This window comes from Ambystoma mexicanum, chromosome 3p (genome assembly GCF_040938575.1).
Source record: "Ambystoma mexicanum isolate Mex_15411 chromosome 3p, UKY_AmexF1_1, whole genome shotgun sequence".
NCBI lineage: Eukaryota > Metazoa > Chordata > Amphibia > Caudata > Ambystomatidae > Ambystoma > Ambystoma mexicanum.
Window position 1 is genome coordinate 247,934,555 of NC_090925.1, and position 17,850 is coordinate 247,952,404.

Consider the following 17,850-nt stretch of genomic DNA (forward strand, 5'->3'; position numbering starts at 1 on the left):
CTAACACATTATATGAAATCAAAATATAATAACTGTACTTGAAGGCACACAGACTAAAGTATAGACCTTATTTCAAATACCTAACAGTAGTTCTAGGGAAGTCAAAACCTTTTCATACACATTCAGTATAGGTCACCTATTCTTGGAGTAAAAACCAATGGTTACTTGCAGATTAGATTCAGTAATGCAAGGGCAGTAGACCCTTGCAGTTGATTCTCAGTACAAATTACTTAATCAGTCAACTGGACAATATACTTTTTGTGAATAGTGGAACGCTTATTCTAGATGTAGTAAAAAAACGTATTGTATAACTACTTTTATGATAACCCCCAGTTATACTAGGTGAGTAAAACCGAAGGATGGAATATTCAATTCAGGTGCTTTTGAGATCAGTGAAACACAGATGGAGATGAGCAGTAACTCTTGTAACTTATTTTTGGAAAGGCACACAGCTAACTCAAGGTAAGTAAAACCCCCCATACTTTTTTTAACCTTGCAATTAAGGGTAATGTAAAACCCAATGTTACATATTACTGAATGACTGTTATTCTAAGTAGGCAACAACCTAATGATATGATTGGTTATTTATAACGTGCTCAATACCCAGAGGTTTCTAAGAGTGGACCCGGGAATCTAACCCGTGTTGCTCAGTGTCTTGCTTCCAAGGTGAGCACGTTGCCACTGAGCTATCCTTCCGAGACTTATTCTGGACAGGCTAACGGCAAGTCAGTGGAAGCAAGACCCAGTTGGGGGACACTCATACAATTACCCTGCAGGAATAATCTGGTACCAGCACCTTACTTTTGGGAAGAGGCACAACCTTATCACAGGAGAGTAAAATACCTTCACATCTACTTTCTATTAGACTGGTAAAATTGCTAAAGAAGAAAAAGATGTTAACCATAATATGAATAGTGCATCACACATCCAAGGTAAGTAAGAACTTGATCACTTTAGCAAAACTTAACTTGGCTCCGTGCACACTTTTGAGTATACAACTCTGCAAAAATAAATACTGAACTTGCAGCAATTTTAATAAAAGTTTATTTGGTGGTAACTAGTGTACCCCATTTGTTTGCTCATTTTTTCAATGTTCCAAACTTAAATTATTACACACATTTTTTAGCGTTACTCAATGCTTAACAGTATATTATATCAAAGTAAAGAATGCTTGAAACATTTCCATTTAAGTCACAAGTCACACAACAAAGTGTAACACTTTCTTCATCTATAGGTACATTTCCTAATCCTAAGAGAAACTTTTTTAGTCCATATATCAAACTTGTAGTTGGCTAACAAGCCAATCGTTCTCTTGTTTGAGGGTTTCTCTAATGCACTACGTGTTTTGGGCTCTGAATGCCCTTCACCAGGTGCGGATCGGTACCTTGTTTCAATGATTTGAATTCTGAAAATTAAAAATAACATATATTTCTATTCAATTCCTTCGTCATTGTTTGTTCAGCAAATATTGTCATCATAGTTACTATTCTCATTTTTTGGCAATATTGATTTTGAACCTCAAATACCTTTCAATTCTGAAGATTTTATCTTCTTAAAAACATCGCAAACGTGTCAGTGCTGCTTTTGCAGTTGAATATGGCTCTACGATTGCTCTTCCTCAAAGCACTGATGGATCTTTCGGTCTGTGAATGAAAACGAAGAATGTTCGTTTTTTGGACTGTCTATGGCTCCGTCTATGGCTCTGTGTGTGGGTTTTGTGCTGGGAACAGTCGCTAGATCAAAGTAAGAACTTGTATAACTGTTCACTCGAATTAGTTACCAACCAACTCTTTACAAGTAAGTCACTTTCAAACACTTATTTTCTTTTCTAAGCAAAAGTCCCAATCCTTGGAAGTCCTTCCCTTCTTCTTGGAGGATGAGTGTTCTCAGTGGCAGAAGGGGTGCCGGGGGGGGGGGGTCACTAGGAGTAGTGACCAACAGGCAGTGTCAGGATAAGTTCTTTAGTAGCAAAAGTCAGTTCTTTAGGAAAACTGGGCAAACAAGTGAGTACTTTACTTCTAAGTTAGAAGAGGGTCCAGGGGCTTTGCAGAAGGCACCCTAGCAGGATTCTAGCAGTGGGATGGGTGCACTGGATGAGAGTCCTCCCATCAGAAAACCACCCACAGCTACACAGAAAGCCTAACCGACTTAAGGGAAGTACATGCCCAAGCCAACAGAGTACCTCGGCATTGAAGATTTTGCAGCAGGAGGACCTCGGGGTCTGCAGCCAAATACCCAGTCTGTGGATTCCTTGTAGAAGGAACTTTGCAGCAGGGATCGATTAAGGGTCTTGGCAAGGTTTCCTTCGCGGCTGAATGCAGTTCTGCAGATTTGGCGCCTTTTCAAGGAGTACAGAAGACAGAAAATTGCAGTTGAATTCTCGTTGTTACAAAGGTCCAGAACTCTGTTGGGACTTTTCGGACTCGATTCGTGTTTCTTGAGATCCTCCAGGATGCTCACGAAGTTTCAGTGAGATTCGTAATTTGGAGGACAGTACACTGCATAGTGTCTGAGGTCCGAGGGTATTGGCATGTTGCAGCAACGTAAAGGTGCAGCAATACATGGGATGCCTCAAAATTCATCTCTTCTCGAGTCTAGTGGGTCTCACCAGCCTCTGGGCCGGGGTCGTCGTCTTTGCAGTCCCCAGGTCGATTGAAAGGAAGGGCTACAGCAGACTCTCTAGTCGCTGGTAATCGTTTCAGCTGCTTTTCCTTCATCCTCTTCGGTTTTGGTTCCAGTGGTTGACTCTTCTTCAGCTTCCAGGTTCGCAGTATTTATCGGGAACTACAGCACCACCTCAATTCTCTCCCTACATTTTACAAGGGGCGGATGGTTGTCCAATCAGGACAGCCAGCCCCCCACTGGGATTTGTCCCCATTCGGGCAAGACGTAAGACTCCTCCTTTGCTTCCTGCCCTCAGACAGACTGGAGCCTGGGTGGGAAGTCTAGGGGACTCCCGCCGAAGATAAAAATCTCACAAAGGAATTTCCCGCCCTGGATGTTCGGGGAAGGCACAAGAAACAGCAAATACTAAAAAGGCGAAAAAAAAGAGTGGGGCCATTTTGGTAAAATTAGCACCCTTGGGTGCCTGCACTGCAGCTGTGAACACAGCCCATGGTAAAGGTGCACCAAATTAATACAAGCTATCGCTGCCACCAGCCGTTGAAGGTAAGCTTATCCCTGTAACAGAATTGTTAGTTTTAATGTGAAAGGGGATACATTGTATCTCCCCAGCACTCCACATAAGGTGGGGTGTGCTGTCTTCACAGAATAAAAAGTAAAAGGATCAAATGATCCTTTCTACCCTTGGGAACTGTAGTTCACTCAAGGTTAGCAAAAGAAAGTTAAGGGGGAGCCCCTAGGGAAACCCAGCAACAGGCACCTATTGCCAATAAGTTGTGAAAGAGGATAACTTTAAAAAGACACTGAAGAGTCTAAACAATGATACCCATAAAGAGTTAAAGATTATGTGAGTGTGAAAAAAGGTTCCCACTCAAGAGGTATTACGGAAAAATATCCCACTATTAAAGCAGAAAGTTCTGGGGTTGACCCAGGTCAGGAAGATTGACCAATTCTGTGAAAATCTTTACTAACAAAGGTGGTGCCTGATTTTTTGGGGAAGGGAGCGTGTAGTTAGTAGGAGGGCAGGACATTACCTTCAGGTGGGCAGTGTCATTGTTGCAATGTTTTGTGAGGGGCGTAAGCGCATTAGGTGCTCTGCCGTGCTGGTAAGAAGCTTAGCAACTGCTTTTTGGAGGTTGCAAGCAAAGGGGTAGAGGGGTCAGTGGGTCAAGCATGGCACAGCTTCTTTTTTTATGCCCTGTGTTAACATTCAGGCAGGATATCTGGACAGTTATCGAAGGGCTCTTTTGGAAAAAAAAGTGAGTCCCGATAAGCACACCAATGCAAGTGTTAAGAATGGAGTTAGGCTTAACAGCGCTAAAAACAATAGTCACATGGAAATCATTGGCACTATACAGGAAATGTTTAATTACTCCAGTGAAACGAGCTTTCAAAAATAATACATGAAGCAATGGGAAACAAACGCAAAGATACCCTAAATGAATGGAGGATATGTAGTTGTATTCTCCAGTATTTGGGGGGGGGGGGGAAATGAGCAGACGCTATTGGAAAACCCTGATAAAATCAAGATGAAACTATACAGAGTGACGCAAGTGGAGAGATGAGACTTAAAAGGATATGGGAAATATTTCAGACAGCAGAAAACTAAACACACACCGTGATATTTGGAACAAGATCCAAATCGGATCTTTAGAAACAAATATGTACTATTTGCACTAAATCTATTTGACACAGAGGAAATGGTAAATAGACGGTCAACTGAAACTACAAAGATTAGATGTAGATGGTGCGAAGAAATAAGTGTGGAAGAATCCTTTAAGCACTTGGTAATCTACTGTCCAGCGCTGGAAGTCGAGCAAAGATTATTGCTGACCGACAGCACCAAATTCTATGCTAAAAGAACACACGATGAATGGTGGTTAAAGCTGTTGCAAGGCGAAATAATTAGTTTGACCATAGCTCTGGTGAAAATTTAATTTAAATTTTTAACAATCCAATGAAGAAAATCATCACACATTGACAAGAGCAATAAGACATTTTTAGTATGAAAACTAGAGAAGTTTATAGACCTGGAATAAGGAATTTTGAGTTGGCATTGCTTATTTTTCTTACAAGTACAACCAAATGAAGTGTTTTGTAATGGTATAAGGTTTTGCTTGTAAAAACCATTTAAAACGAAATAAAAAACAATGCACTGTATGCTGTGTAGTAACCTGGCAGGGAGAGGTGGGAGGATGCAAGGGTCGGTCTCGACACTGGTCAGGCACAAGGCAATTTGGCCTTGGATATAATGTTGCAGATGTGAATGGACAGAGGCTCACTAGGAGCAGTAAATGTGAGCTGTCTGTACGAGCTGTGGTACTGTTTTGTGAGTGTAGCTGCAGAGTCTGGTATTTCCGGTATGCGGCGTGGATGCTAGAGTGATTGGGGGGTGGGTGGGGAGAAGCTCTAGTCCTGAGGCGTATGAGTTTTTTCACGGCAGTGTGAGGCACCATAATCACTGATCACCCAGTGGCATGACTATGGATGATCAGCAGCACAGTGAAATTCGCTTGTTATCTTGCATACACCGTTTTGGGAGGAAAGCTGTTTGAATTGGAAGAGTGGTAGAGCGCAAAACTGGGCAGAAACAAGATCAATTTTGTACTGTGCATGAAATGGAAGAAGGTACAGTTTCTTTTTTGGGCGCTGGACAGGATGTTTGAGCCTTAGGATGGGGGCCTTTGTTAATTTGGGCTAGACTGACCCAGCTCTAGTTCCAGTTTCACGCACAGTGCTCGGTGTAAATCCAGGCTTGGAGCATGTTGAGTGCATTGGCTTAGTCAGAAGTTTGCAGCCTCAGAGGGCCAGAAGACTGCCAAAATTCAAGATGGCACAAATGGCAGGTCTTGTTCCATGAGGAGCAGCCGCTTTGAGTACATCATCCCCACATGCGTAATTGTGGTGTTCTTTAGTGCACCAGTATAGTGTAAGACTTGGTTCACTGCCACCAGCCTGTCATTGGCTCTTCCCAGAAGTATCAAATGTTAGAAGGTAAAATTGGACGGTGCCCCTGTAACACTCCACTGAAGGTGGCTAGTGTTACAATGTTTAACAAAGCAAACATTTATATAGGAAAAACTATGCACTCGTAACCTCGGTGTCCCAAAACGTGTGAATTGTGCATTAAGCCCCCCCCCCACCCAAACTGTACATTACCCCCCCCCCCCCACCCAAACTGTACATTACCCCCCAAAACAGGCAGACCTCAGAGTGCAGCACATACTCTGGGAGCTCGATTTCAATCCATGGATGGATAGGAGCAAAAGGTGCAATTTTCCCTAACGATTTGATTGGGAAGAGAAAATGCAAGATGCTCTTCCTCTGGTGTTGATGCATGCAGTTTTGAGGTACATGGGTACTGTGTGCCTAGGTGTCGGCTGGCGAGAGCATAGGCATTTGTTGAGATTGGAGCCTTGTGTGCATGTGGTGATTGCGTGAATTGTTTGATTGTTGTAGAGTTCTCTAGTGAGGGATTTTAATGTGCTTTATCCAAGTGGCAGAGTTGGTCTGTGCATAGTGTTGTGATCTGGCGGGCAAACCATCTAGTATGCTAAGGTGCAAAGTACAGTGAGGTAGCAGTTTATCAGTGCAGATGTGAGTTCATATCATGTCTGCAGTTTCATGTAAGTAAGTCCCTTGTGCATGAGTTTTCTCTCCATGATGCACTCATAAATGACACATGCTGAGGGTGCTCCAATTGGCAAGAACTGTATTGGTGGTTGAGTGGGACACTTTTTAAAAAAAAAAATTTAGATCTATTTTTAATGCAGTTTCTCTATATTGGAGGCATCGACGATCCCTTTTTTTTCAGTTGTGGTCCGAGGCGCATACCAAGATCCCTTGGTTAATTTTGTCTAAGCCCTTTCCATTTTCACAAATTCCTATTCACCTTTTAACCAATCCACATCACACCTGACCTACAGAAAGGGTTATCGGACGACTGGTATTAAATCTGAGGTTTTGAAAATGTATTAACATTGCTAACACTAAATACTTTGACGCTTCACAAGTTGTTAACTCTCATACTTTCCGGAAGATTTGTCCATAGCCCACAGGACAGTGTTTTGTTTGCAGTTATAGTGACAATGTACGCACATGTCACTTAAAGGTACTTGGTGCATAGGTGGTGGACACTAGAGCTTGGAATTCCTGGGACCCTGAGAGACCAGTTCAGGCCGAGGTTCAATGACCAGGCTGGGCATTGATGGCTGCAGTGGACAGCCAACCCACTGAAGAAAAAGACTGCAGTCAGATTGGCCTTGAAGGACTGCACACAACCCAGGGATACTGGAAAATAACTCCAAAAGGTTGTGATCAGAGTAACTTGGGACGGCTGCTGAGACTGAAGGAAGCTGCGAGTAAGGCCTAGGCATCATTCCGGTTTTGTTGGCAGTCTTGAAGTGGTGGGACTAGAACCAGGGATCCACAAATGGGGGACTCCCTTCAGCTGACCCACGAAGAGCAAGCAACAGGGATGAAACATCAGATGGGTCACAGGCTGCTATGGTGCTGACTAAGCACTCTGCATAGTCGGCAGAACCATCACATAACGACAGCAGCAGTGAGAGCTAGGATGTCGCATGACCAATTTAAGTGGGAGAAAACCAATCAGTTTATATCTAGGCAGCATTGGCTAAACTCTAGTCCAGCGCATACCGGAGGCTTCATGGGTGCACAGAGCACTAGGTTCAGCACAGGCCCCTGAGAGGAAGGCTATTAAGAGTTTGAGTCAAGGTTAGCCATTGTAGAGGCAGAGTGGCTGTCAGGAGGATCAAGAATACAGCCAGTCCAGCTGCAGGATCATGTGATCACTTCTTGCCAGCTTTTCTAATCAAAATTTCATCAAACTAATCACTAGATTGATTCATGGGTTCCCTCGTCCTCACACAAGGTGGGTGTGTTGGCACTGATCACCAACAGCTATGTACCTTTTGGACATTTCGGTGGCTATCTGTCAGGATTGGCTAGCCAAACTCCTTTTTCAGGCATTCACAAATGTGGATTGGTTGTCTGAGACCCTCTTCTAGTCTTGTCCAGATACTAGTCACAGCATCCTTTTGTAGGCAGAATGGCCTTTTTTGCAGTTTCTTGTGGTCCAAACTAAGAGCAAAATGGTGACCTTTCTGTCGCATTTTCAAACTCAATGGTGAATATTTTCTTTTTATACGATGGTGGCAAAATTAACCATGCAGCAAAAGACTTCAGGGTTTTGTTTAGCCAAGAGCCAATCCTAAAGTTGCCATCAACCTACTCGCTCTGGGAGACGATGGGTACTCTGAGCACTTTTCCCAGGTAGCCAAACTTTACTCATGGGCGCACCCCAAAGGCCTCATGAAGCAAGACCGATGACCGATTCAAAGTTCAAAACAAAATTGGTTTATTAACTTAAATGTCAGGCTGGTTGAAGGCCTAACTTGCCCTATGCTAAGGTGGGATTTCCCTACCTAAAGAAACTAAGGGTAGTCTTAGCCAATAAGTGCATCTTAAAAGGCTGCCTGTGTCCAAAACCTATACTTGCTCTCACAATTAAAGCTAAACAATGTGTAGGGATGTCTGCTTCAAAAGAAATGGTGTTCCTAATAAAGTTCTGAGCTTCTCCCAGCTCCGGGCTTACTTTCCAGCTCCCCCTAAATTTCAAGAATGTTCCACATAGTCTTGGGCTTCCCTTCACTAAGTTCAAGACCACACAGTTCAAAAAATGAATCTCGGGGTTCCATTCCCCAAGAAAACAGTTGATTGGTCTGAGGATTCTCCTTCCACAAGACACCCGCTTGCCAACTTGTATACAAGGTCATTCCCTCAATATTCAATCATTTCCAGGTGAACTTTATAATCCTAGTTATGGATAGTCCGTACAGATTGCTTTCTTCTGCTTCACTTCAGCAATCTTTCAGGCACTTGCAATTACTTTTTTTAATTTCTTTGGTTTTCAGATGGGGGGTATACTTGGTCTAGGCGTAGTTGTTAGACAACACAGTCCACCCATTACAGGTCACCCAAGGCTTGCTTGCCCACACAGGTTCTTCTGTAGCCGCACCTGTGTTCTGGTTCACTCACTTGGCTTGCTTTGCGAGCCTTTTGGATTTGCCACATGTTTCACCCTTTGCCAGTCTCTGGACTTTGCCACCATGAATTTTGTTGTATAGTTCATTGTGGTATTTTCCCTTCACCACATTGCACTCGCACTCCTTAGCAATGTTCCATGCTTGCTTTAGATTGCATTTCATCAGATTTGCTCTTAACTTGCAATATGTATGTTAAAGGATATTTATACCATGCACTTTCACCACCAAAGTGGTCCCCTGTCGCTCTGGCGGTTCTGAAAAGCAAGAGGGTAGGGTGAGTTAGTGACTGAGCGGGACAATGGAGCAAGAGCTGTGATGTGCTGTTGGCAGCTTCAGTTCGGTTTACACCGTTCGCTGAGCTTAGGTGTGTTTCGGTTGGTAGCCTTCATGTACTGTTGTGCAAGGCTGTGTGGTTTGTTTTGTTGTGGTGTAGTGCGTGCGGTTTGTTGTGCTTTAGAGGTAAGGTTGTGTTTAGCTCAGAGTTTGATAGGTGTAGGCAGAGGGGTGAGTTTTATTTTTTAGTAGGGTTGGTTAGTGGCATCACTATCTAGATGGGACGCATGCTGATATCCACAAATCCATAAATGTGATGCATGCTAATCTTCACAGTACTGTCTAGATGGGACACTAGCTAATATTCTCAATTCTGTCTGGATATGACACAAGCTAATATCCATAATTCTGTCTAGGCGTGACACTGGCTAACAAGGCATAAAATAAGCAGTGTTGCATAGCAATTTACTATGCAATTCTGTAAGCTAATCAAATGGACACTTGTGTAAAGATGGCTATTTCAGTTGCCCTCTTCAGTGAAACCACAGCTCGCCCTGCATTCATCTCTTGCCCTCTGTGCTCTCTTCCCCCTCTTTTCTGTTCACTTCAAGGCCTAATGGAGAGAAAGTGCAGCAGTAATCATCTCCTCCACTCTCGTGCCAGCATGTGCGTAAGTGCTAGACAAAAATGTTTCTCTTTTTTAAATAATTGTAAACCAGAAATAATCGATGCTACTTTTATTAAGCTTTTCATATCCTGTCTGGCAAATACAGTATACATCAACTTTATATTTTTTTAAAAAGACAGTTGTGCGATTCTATTCCCAAAATTGCAATATTGAAACTGTAAAACACTGCATCTCCATGCTTTACATTAAAGTTTCGGTTAGTGTATCTAAATTTAATTGTGCCAACTATATTTCATTTTGTTGGAGAAGATGCATTATATTGACGGGAACACTTTGAAAATGTACATGATCAAATGCTTTTGATGGCAAACCTAGTTCTGTAACACGCAGGTTGCATACATCTTGCAACTGGTGTTCAACCCATGTGCGAACCCATACTCCTTGACATTATTGATCACCCAGTTGCTTTATACCGTGTACCCTAAAATTGAGAACCACAAACTACAATATTCCACCTAGTTTGGCCAGTTCCCTGCCTGCTACGCGATCCACTGTGCTTAGTCTTTCTTCTTACATAATGAATACACATGGCAAACTAGATGCTCACGCAAAGTAGTGATCAATAGTTCTATTCAATCTGTACATCTACAGATCTATTGCAATACCAAACCCTGTAGTTGGCCTCCAGAGGTTGCTTTAATTTATCATTGCATTGTATATTACCACCTGCAGGAGACAACTGGCCAAACTGTGTTCAGAGCCTTTTTTATCATATTTATTTGTGTCCATTAATGCAGCTAACCTTTTACTTTAAACATTCAGGTTTGGCTCAGTCTTCCCACCCACGGTATAGTAGAGTAGCTTTTGCAAGAGATGTTTGAAACTTGGAACATTTACTTTGTTTGCAGTAAATGTACAACACAAGTTTCACTGTGCATGGCTGGCCTCTGGTTGGCAGCATTGTGTTTAACAAAGCAGGTTTGTAGTGGCATGCACCATTGTACACACATCACATTTTAAATCTGTCCCCCATTGCTATGGGTCAAGTGTATTTCTCATAGGTTGAATAGGGAAACTAAGTTACCCGTTCTGCAGGTCTAGCTGAACTTTAAAGAATCTGCAAGGCCTGACTTATTTCAGCAGTACGCAAAACTACTGTATTGTTGCTACTTTCATGTCTTGGGTACAAATAACTTCTGTTGACTTTAACAACATTTTTGCAAAATTGCTAATCAAAACATTTTTTAAAACCGTATTTGATTTTACAATAAGCAGACAAACACCATTTTCCTGTTGGTGTTACAGAAACAGTAACCATTGAAGACATAGTACGTGGTAGCCCTCAGGTACACTCGCCTCTGTTGCCATTTACATCTCATCCCCACTAACGATCGCATAGTCTGGGTGAAGTGCGTACCATAAAATGTCAGTTTGTAGGGCAATCATGACCCATGTGTCTCCAGCCATGTGATTTTAAAAGTATAAAGAAAAATAACATGAATTTCCCCCCCCCCCCCACGCATCAGAGAAGGGTGCTGGGCATTATTTGTTCAGAGAACTTGTACCTTACACCAAACATTCGTCTTATCACAAGCAAGACTCCCTTTATGTCCAACTTTAGGTCATTTCCTCCCAACCCCGTCGAGGATTGTAGTTCAAAGATGTCCCAGGCAACCTGAAAGCTGTAGTTTTACAGGGCCCCCCATTCAGCCCAGACCCGCCCCTTTGTCATTTCCTTGTATGCTGTGATATTAAAAGAACAATCTTGTCTGGGAGAGTGGGATTCCAGAAGGGCTATGTGATGCTTTCCATCTGATCAATTGAGTATGCTTTCGACAGCCATTCCCCTTTCGTTGGCAGGGCACTGTTTTTCCACTTAACTGTCAGGCACACTGTAGCTGCGAGCAACATGTTTCTAGACATGATAGCTTCTATCCAATACAGGACAAGCTTTGGCGAGAGCACCCTGGATATCTCATCTATCTCTTGAATCCATCCCAGGACTTCCTTTAAATTGCTTGTGCTTTCACACATCCCCACCATTGGTGCCAGTAATCGCTTATCTCACCACTTCCCCTCCAACAGAATGGTGCAGTCCCCGGAAACTTTTTTGAGTCGGTGTGGAGTGAGGTGCAATCAACAGCCTCCTGTTATGCATTTTATATTGCATGGATATGGATGTGTTCCACACAGCTCTGTTTATAACAGCCCATACCTCTGGTTGGTCATGCAGCTCGAACACTGCCTCTCATTTAGTCTGAGTGGCGAGTTGTGTAAGATGACCCCTAGTAAGCATGGCGCTATATAGTTTATCAGCCCCTTCGTGCCCCAGTGCTCGCTCAGGGTGCATTCGAATGCCATGAGGGGTCTATGCTGGGAATCTCCCCAGCGCGGGTCCTGCAAGACACTCCTCAGCTGTAGGTTAGGGCAGTGGCGCTATTGTGGTTCCGTGTTGCGCTTCCTCCAAATCCGCTTTGGAAATATAGTTGCCTGCCTTCCACATTTCTCCCGCTCTTACCAGAATGTTTCCATGTTGGGGCTGAAAGCGATGGACTTCAGTCAAATTGTCTCGAATGGGAGAAGCCCAAATACAGCTAAGGGGAGAAGGCCAGGACGTGATTCCCCTTGTGCTTTGGGTGGGACGCCACAGAGACCACAATACTGCCAATATTCAGTGTTGCCTAATTCTGCGTGGCAAGGATTGATGAGGGCCCATGGCATTCACCCAGGGTGACTGGAGCAAATGGGTCGTTCTCCAGGGCCACACATTGTTTCTCTGGATTTTCTCACAGGTGGTCTGCAAGGATGCAGAGTTGGGCGGCCCCTCAAGTATTCATGGAGATGAGGGTATCCCATGCCCTCCTTGTGCTTAGGCAGAATCAATGTTGTATAGGAGACTCTGGGTTTCAGGTTTGCCCACAAATGCCAGAAGGGACCACTTGACTGGCCACATGGAGAATCGTGGGGAGGGACTAAAGAGAAACCAGAATCTGAAGAATATTCTTCTTGATTGGAGTCTAGCTTGTGGCCCAGGAGAGAGCCAGTTTAGACCACCGCTCCAGATCTGCTTTGACGGCATTCCAGACGGGCCCATAATTTGCGTCGAATAGGTGATTTCTACCCCCAGGTATGCAATTGGAAGCCCCATTCCACCACGAGGTGAGCCGGGAGTCTCATTCGGTTGGACTATTGGAGCTACTGTTTTGTTGAGATTTGCGTGAAAGCCTGGCAGAGCCCCATACTCCAAGGTTGTGAACAGGGTCGGTATAGACTATAGTGGCTTGGTAACATAGGCCAAGATGTCGTCGGGGAATAGTGCTAGCCAGTGAATACTAAGGTTGGCTAGTATTGCCTGCGCAAAGGGCTCTACTACGAGCGCATAGAGTGGTGGGGGGACACAAGGGGCATCCCTGCCGTGTACTGCGAGTCAGATCAGATCTGAGGCGACCTCATTAACGAGGACTTTCGCAGATGCCTTTGGTAGTGTTGATGCACCCGATATCCATAGATCACCCAATTATGCCCATTTCATGACCGCACGCAAGAAGGGCCATTCCGAGCGTCTTCTCTGCATCGAGCGACATCAAGATGGGGGCAGTCCTCGCTTTCTTGAATAGATGCCATCAGATCAAGGGTGTTCAGATGTTATCTGCACCCTCTCTGCCTCTTATGTAACCAACCTGATCAGTGTGGACCAGCTGGGGCAGGTCCTGGGCCAGGCGGTTGACTGAAATGCTTGCATAAGTCTTAGCGCTCACACTTATGAGCGAGATTGAGCGATATGATGCGCATTCTGTTGGGTCTTTAACTTCCTTGGGCAGGACTACTATTCTGGATTTGGTGAACGATGGGGGGGGGGGAGGGGGGGTTGGGAGGCCTGACTCAATTCTAGAATTGTATTGAAAAGTTTCACTAGAAAAGGGGCAAGGGTATTGGAGTTGGCTTTATAGAAGGCTGGAGTGTACCCGTCCCATCCTGCCCTGGCACTGGGCCGGCTTTCTTCTTGGAGATGGTTGCCTGGATTTCGACGGTCGTAATTAAAGCATTAAGCATGGCCTGATGTTCGCCTGACAACGGCACTTGGCGGAATCTTTACAGATACTGATCGGTCTCTCTCTCCTCCCCCCCTGCCGTGTACAGGGAGGCATAGAATCTCGAAGCGCCCTGTGATTTCTAAAGGGTCAGACAGGTCCCACCCCTGTTTGTTCTAAATGCTAATTAAAAAATTTTAATTGGCCAACTCTGCTAATTTTTTTAAAACTAATTTATGCCTTGGGCTAATCTTCAGGTCTATCTAGATGTGGCGGTAGCGAATATTCACTATTCTGTCTAGATGAATGTGGTATTGGTTCTTCACACTGCATAGTGGTTAATTAAAGCTTTCATATGCTCATCAAAAAGATTTTGTTCAGTTGGTATTCAATAGTTTCCAATTCTGATTTGCTCACACTTTGTAGTAATCGGCAAAACCATTTACTTTGGTTCACCAGATCTTGCACATTTCTCGTTCATTTGGCATTTCCTTTTGCCACGTAACGACCCCAGGAGCGCACCGGTTCGAGTGATCCATTTTCTTCACTCCCTGGTCTTGAGCGTTTCCTCCGGGAGGCTGTCGCCACCAGCTCTACGTACACGTCCTCTGTGGACGGCGAACTCAGCTCGATCCTCTGGGTTGCTGGCAGCCTCGCTTGTGTCCGTTTTTTTATTTACATTTTTTCTTCTCTGGCCCACAGCTCCTGATGGAGGCACCGGCCAGTGAGGCTCCCAATACGGTGACCTCATGACCCTTCCTGGCCCCAGCGCCACAGTTCTTGCCAGCATCCTGGTTTTCGGACAGGAACACCCCTGGCAGCCTCGTACTCTGCAGGATTTCTCCCTCTGCAGGTTTCCCTGCTGGAATCCCTCTGGTATCTCTCCGGCTCCGACCTTTTTATACAGCTGCAACTGCTTAATAGGTTGCTGTTGAGTCTTTAGGTCCAATTACCTGACCACAATTGGTGAAGCACTCTGGACATGCATGCCCCTTGCCCCAGTCTGTAGGCCTTTGTCTCGGTACTAGAGTGGTGAAAGGATCTGCTAGTGTGCATTACTCAGTCTCTTCCTCATCCCAGTACTTTAGTGGAATGAATGAGGCAATGAGGGGAGAGGGTTAACTGCCGCCTATGAAGGCAGGGGGATGGTGATGTTGGTTCTCATTTGGAAAAGGGATTCCATGTCTCGTCTGTAAATATCCACTCCCTAATCCCCAAGGACCCTCCACTCCCAGGTTCAGGATCTAGTAGCAATCTCCTTTCCCTGGGCACCAGAGAAGAGGCTATTGGGGGTCCGGGGGGGGGGGGGGAGAAGTGAGAATGCCCTTGGATGTTTCACAACCCTTAGTTGCAGCTTAAAGGTGTATTCAATAGACCTAAAGCAGTTTGGGAATCCAAAAGCGTTAGGGGGTACTAATTAGGGAAATTTAATCTTAGAATTTCTTACCTCTCAATTGGCTTTTGGGAAACCATCGGCCGGAGCAGAGAACTGCAGCTTGTGTCAACTTGCCAATGTAGGACAACAGCACTTTTCTATTGACTTTATCATTTGAAATCTCTAAAAACCCTATTTTAGGAACTCCAGATTTAACTGTTGAACTTCATTCCGGCGACCTCGGCAAAGGTTGCCAACCAAGGCTACTATTAAAAGCCATTTGTCTGTAACACTGCATTCTCTAATCAAGACTACATTGTCCGTTTTCTTAAACGTACTGAATTATGGATCTTACACCACTCGGTCTAAAGTGCCAGCTTAATCGAACTATTCAGCTTCAAATGGGCTGAAAATGCAAATGAATAAAAGTAAGACCATGGCCTTTTATTCTTTTTTCCTTATTTTATTGAGCATTTGTTCGGCGCTTATACAGCAGAATAGTTTAAAAGCACCACAAGGCTAAATGGGAAGGAAACAGGGGTTATAAAAAAAAAAAATTGGCAAACAGTAAATATACAGTTGTGGTTCTACTAGGCCTTGTGGTATTCGGAGGTGCAAGTGCAGTGAATAGAAGTGCAGGAGATGGGGATGGGTGGGTGAGGGCAAATAATGGACAAGTACTAGTGGGGGGCCCGGGAGGTAAGTGCTAAGGGGAGCAAATGAGGAGGCCTTGGGCTAAGTGCTAGTGCGGGTGACTCCCAAGGGTTGGGATCTAGAGCTGCCAAGCAGGGGCAGTGCTTTTGGGGGAGGGGGGTGGAGGTGGTGGTATCGCCTGGGGATCTACAAACCACTGGGATAGCTTACTAAAGTCTTACTACCAGTAGGACTTTAGGAAATCTCCCTTAACAGCAGGTCCCTACTTTGAGACCACATCAACAGTTGGCCACACACATTGGCTCAGCCTACTTTAAACATTTGACTTGCAGCAAAGAGTGCACCCTATACTAAGCAGGTGGCTTATCCAGATTCATGCTCTGCATGACAAACCTTGATTGAGAAATGCACCAAATACACTGTTGCCCAAGTAGAACTGGTAAACTGAAGGGAATCTCAACCCTGTTTTGCTGGTCTTCATGAAGGAGCCATTTACCGTGGCAGAAAGTCAGTGTGGAGAGCCAGACATCATTAACACAAGCTGCTAAAAGTTAGCCTTCCAGATAGAATGTGGATGTTTTACAATTGTGCTGGGCAGTCACTGATACTTTCACAGCACTGACATGTAATTTCCATGTCTGTCCATGCTTGATGCAGCATTTCTGAGCCCTAGCCCTAAGCAATGGAGCAATTGTCAAGTCCTATTCAGTAAATGAGTACTGCTGCAGAAGTGTTTACATACATCTCAGTAGTGTTAATGTGCGAGAGCCTGTGAAGAGGGCCTAATAACTTTGTACTAGAACACTTCAGTCCTTCTGTATGTACAAACAAAGCAGTTTGCATCTGCCCAGGCCTTGCCTGGTGCCAATGTCCTAGTAAACTGGAAAACAGATAATTGCACCCCCCCACCCCACCCCCCTGGAAAAACACAAATGCGCACCGAATAATTGGAAGAACACTTGTTGGAAAAATGCCTAGTAGCGCATGACGCTTGTGGCCTTGATATTTTTGTTCGGCCCAATTTAAAGTACTGGACGCATTTCTGCTGATTGTAGACGTGAAATAGGCCCAAAAACGACAGTAAGCTCAGCCCCCCTCCACATAGCTGTTTGAGGCGGCTGAGCAGGAACACAAGACGGTAGATGGCTGGAAGGAGAGTAAGAGCAGCAAGGCTTTTCAGATGAGGACTCCACTCTACTAATTCTTTTACTGGATTTTTGAAGCCCCTAAGCTGGATTCTGGCTATTTTGAAACTTTTCTTTAGCAGAACTTGGAAGTTTTTTTTGAGCTGCTTGGTGAAAGAATCTGTCCAGTCATTTTTTCAATTTTTCCTTGAATTATTTTTTCCAGGCATCAATGCTATCCAGCCCTAATCTCTCCATCCTCTACAGTTGGTAAGCATGAGATGTTATTTGTTTGCACTTCATTTGATCTCGCATTTGAAAAAAGGTATATATGCAGATTCCTCTGAGATTGCCTATCCCGATTTGTTGAGGCAGGTGCTAGATTGCCTAGCATAAGTTGAGACTACCTATCATGACCTGTTGTGAGGCAGGTAGTTGGTTTTGCAGGTGGCTTGGCTTTCTTGGAGAAGGTGGTTCAGTCTTGGTCTTGATTTGAGGTATAGGCAATGACAATGGTTCATTTTTTTTTCCATTAATTTGTTTAGCATTTTTTGTTGTGCATAGTGATGATGATCATAGCAATGTTTCTTTATTACACATTTTTTTGCGTGTAAAAAGCATTCATTGAGTGTTCAATAAAGTATTTGTGAACTCGAGGAGTGGGTTATCTATCTAAATGCATTGTCTATTGATTTGCTATAAATGGTACATGTCTTTTAATACACATATGAACGGTTGCTGGATGGTGTGAGCAATGGACTATCAATACAAATGTGACAATAGTAAACCTCTCCTGTGTTGGCAATTGAGCCGCTACCTACTTCAGGGGTTGTTGCCTGCTCGCTTTACTGTTGCACAGTGAGGGGTACATGCTTTTCCCCACCCCTACTCCTATCAAAGCCCCAGAATTGGAGGGGGGAGGCCATAGACCCTCCCATGGGTGTGGAAGGAAGGCTCTAGAGGTAGGGGTGATAAAAATCATGTCCGCATATAACAGGTCTTCAAACTCTGGTGTGAATCCCCAGCACAAAATGAAAAAAATACTTTTTTTTTTTTTTTCTTTTTTTCTTTTTTT

General features: G+C 44.2%; 1 protein-coding gene across 3 annotated transcripts in view; it reads left to right on the top strand.

Annotated features, from left to right (window-relative positions):
• The window catches only part of LSM14B (LSM family member 14B), a 321,849-nt gene that overhangs the window by 83,550 nt on the left and 220,449 nt on the right, over positions 1 to 17,850 (top strand). The gene's annotated exons all lie outside the window — the stretch shown is intronic.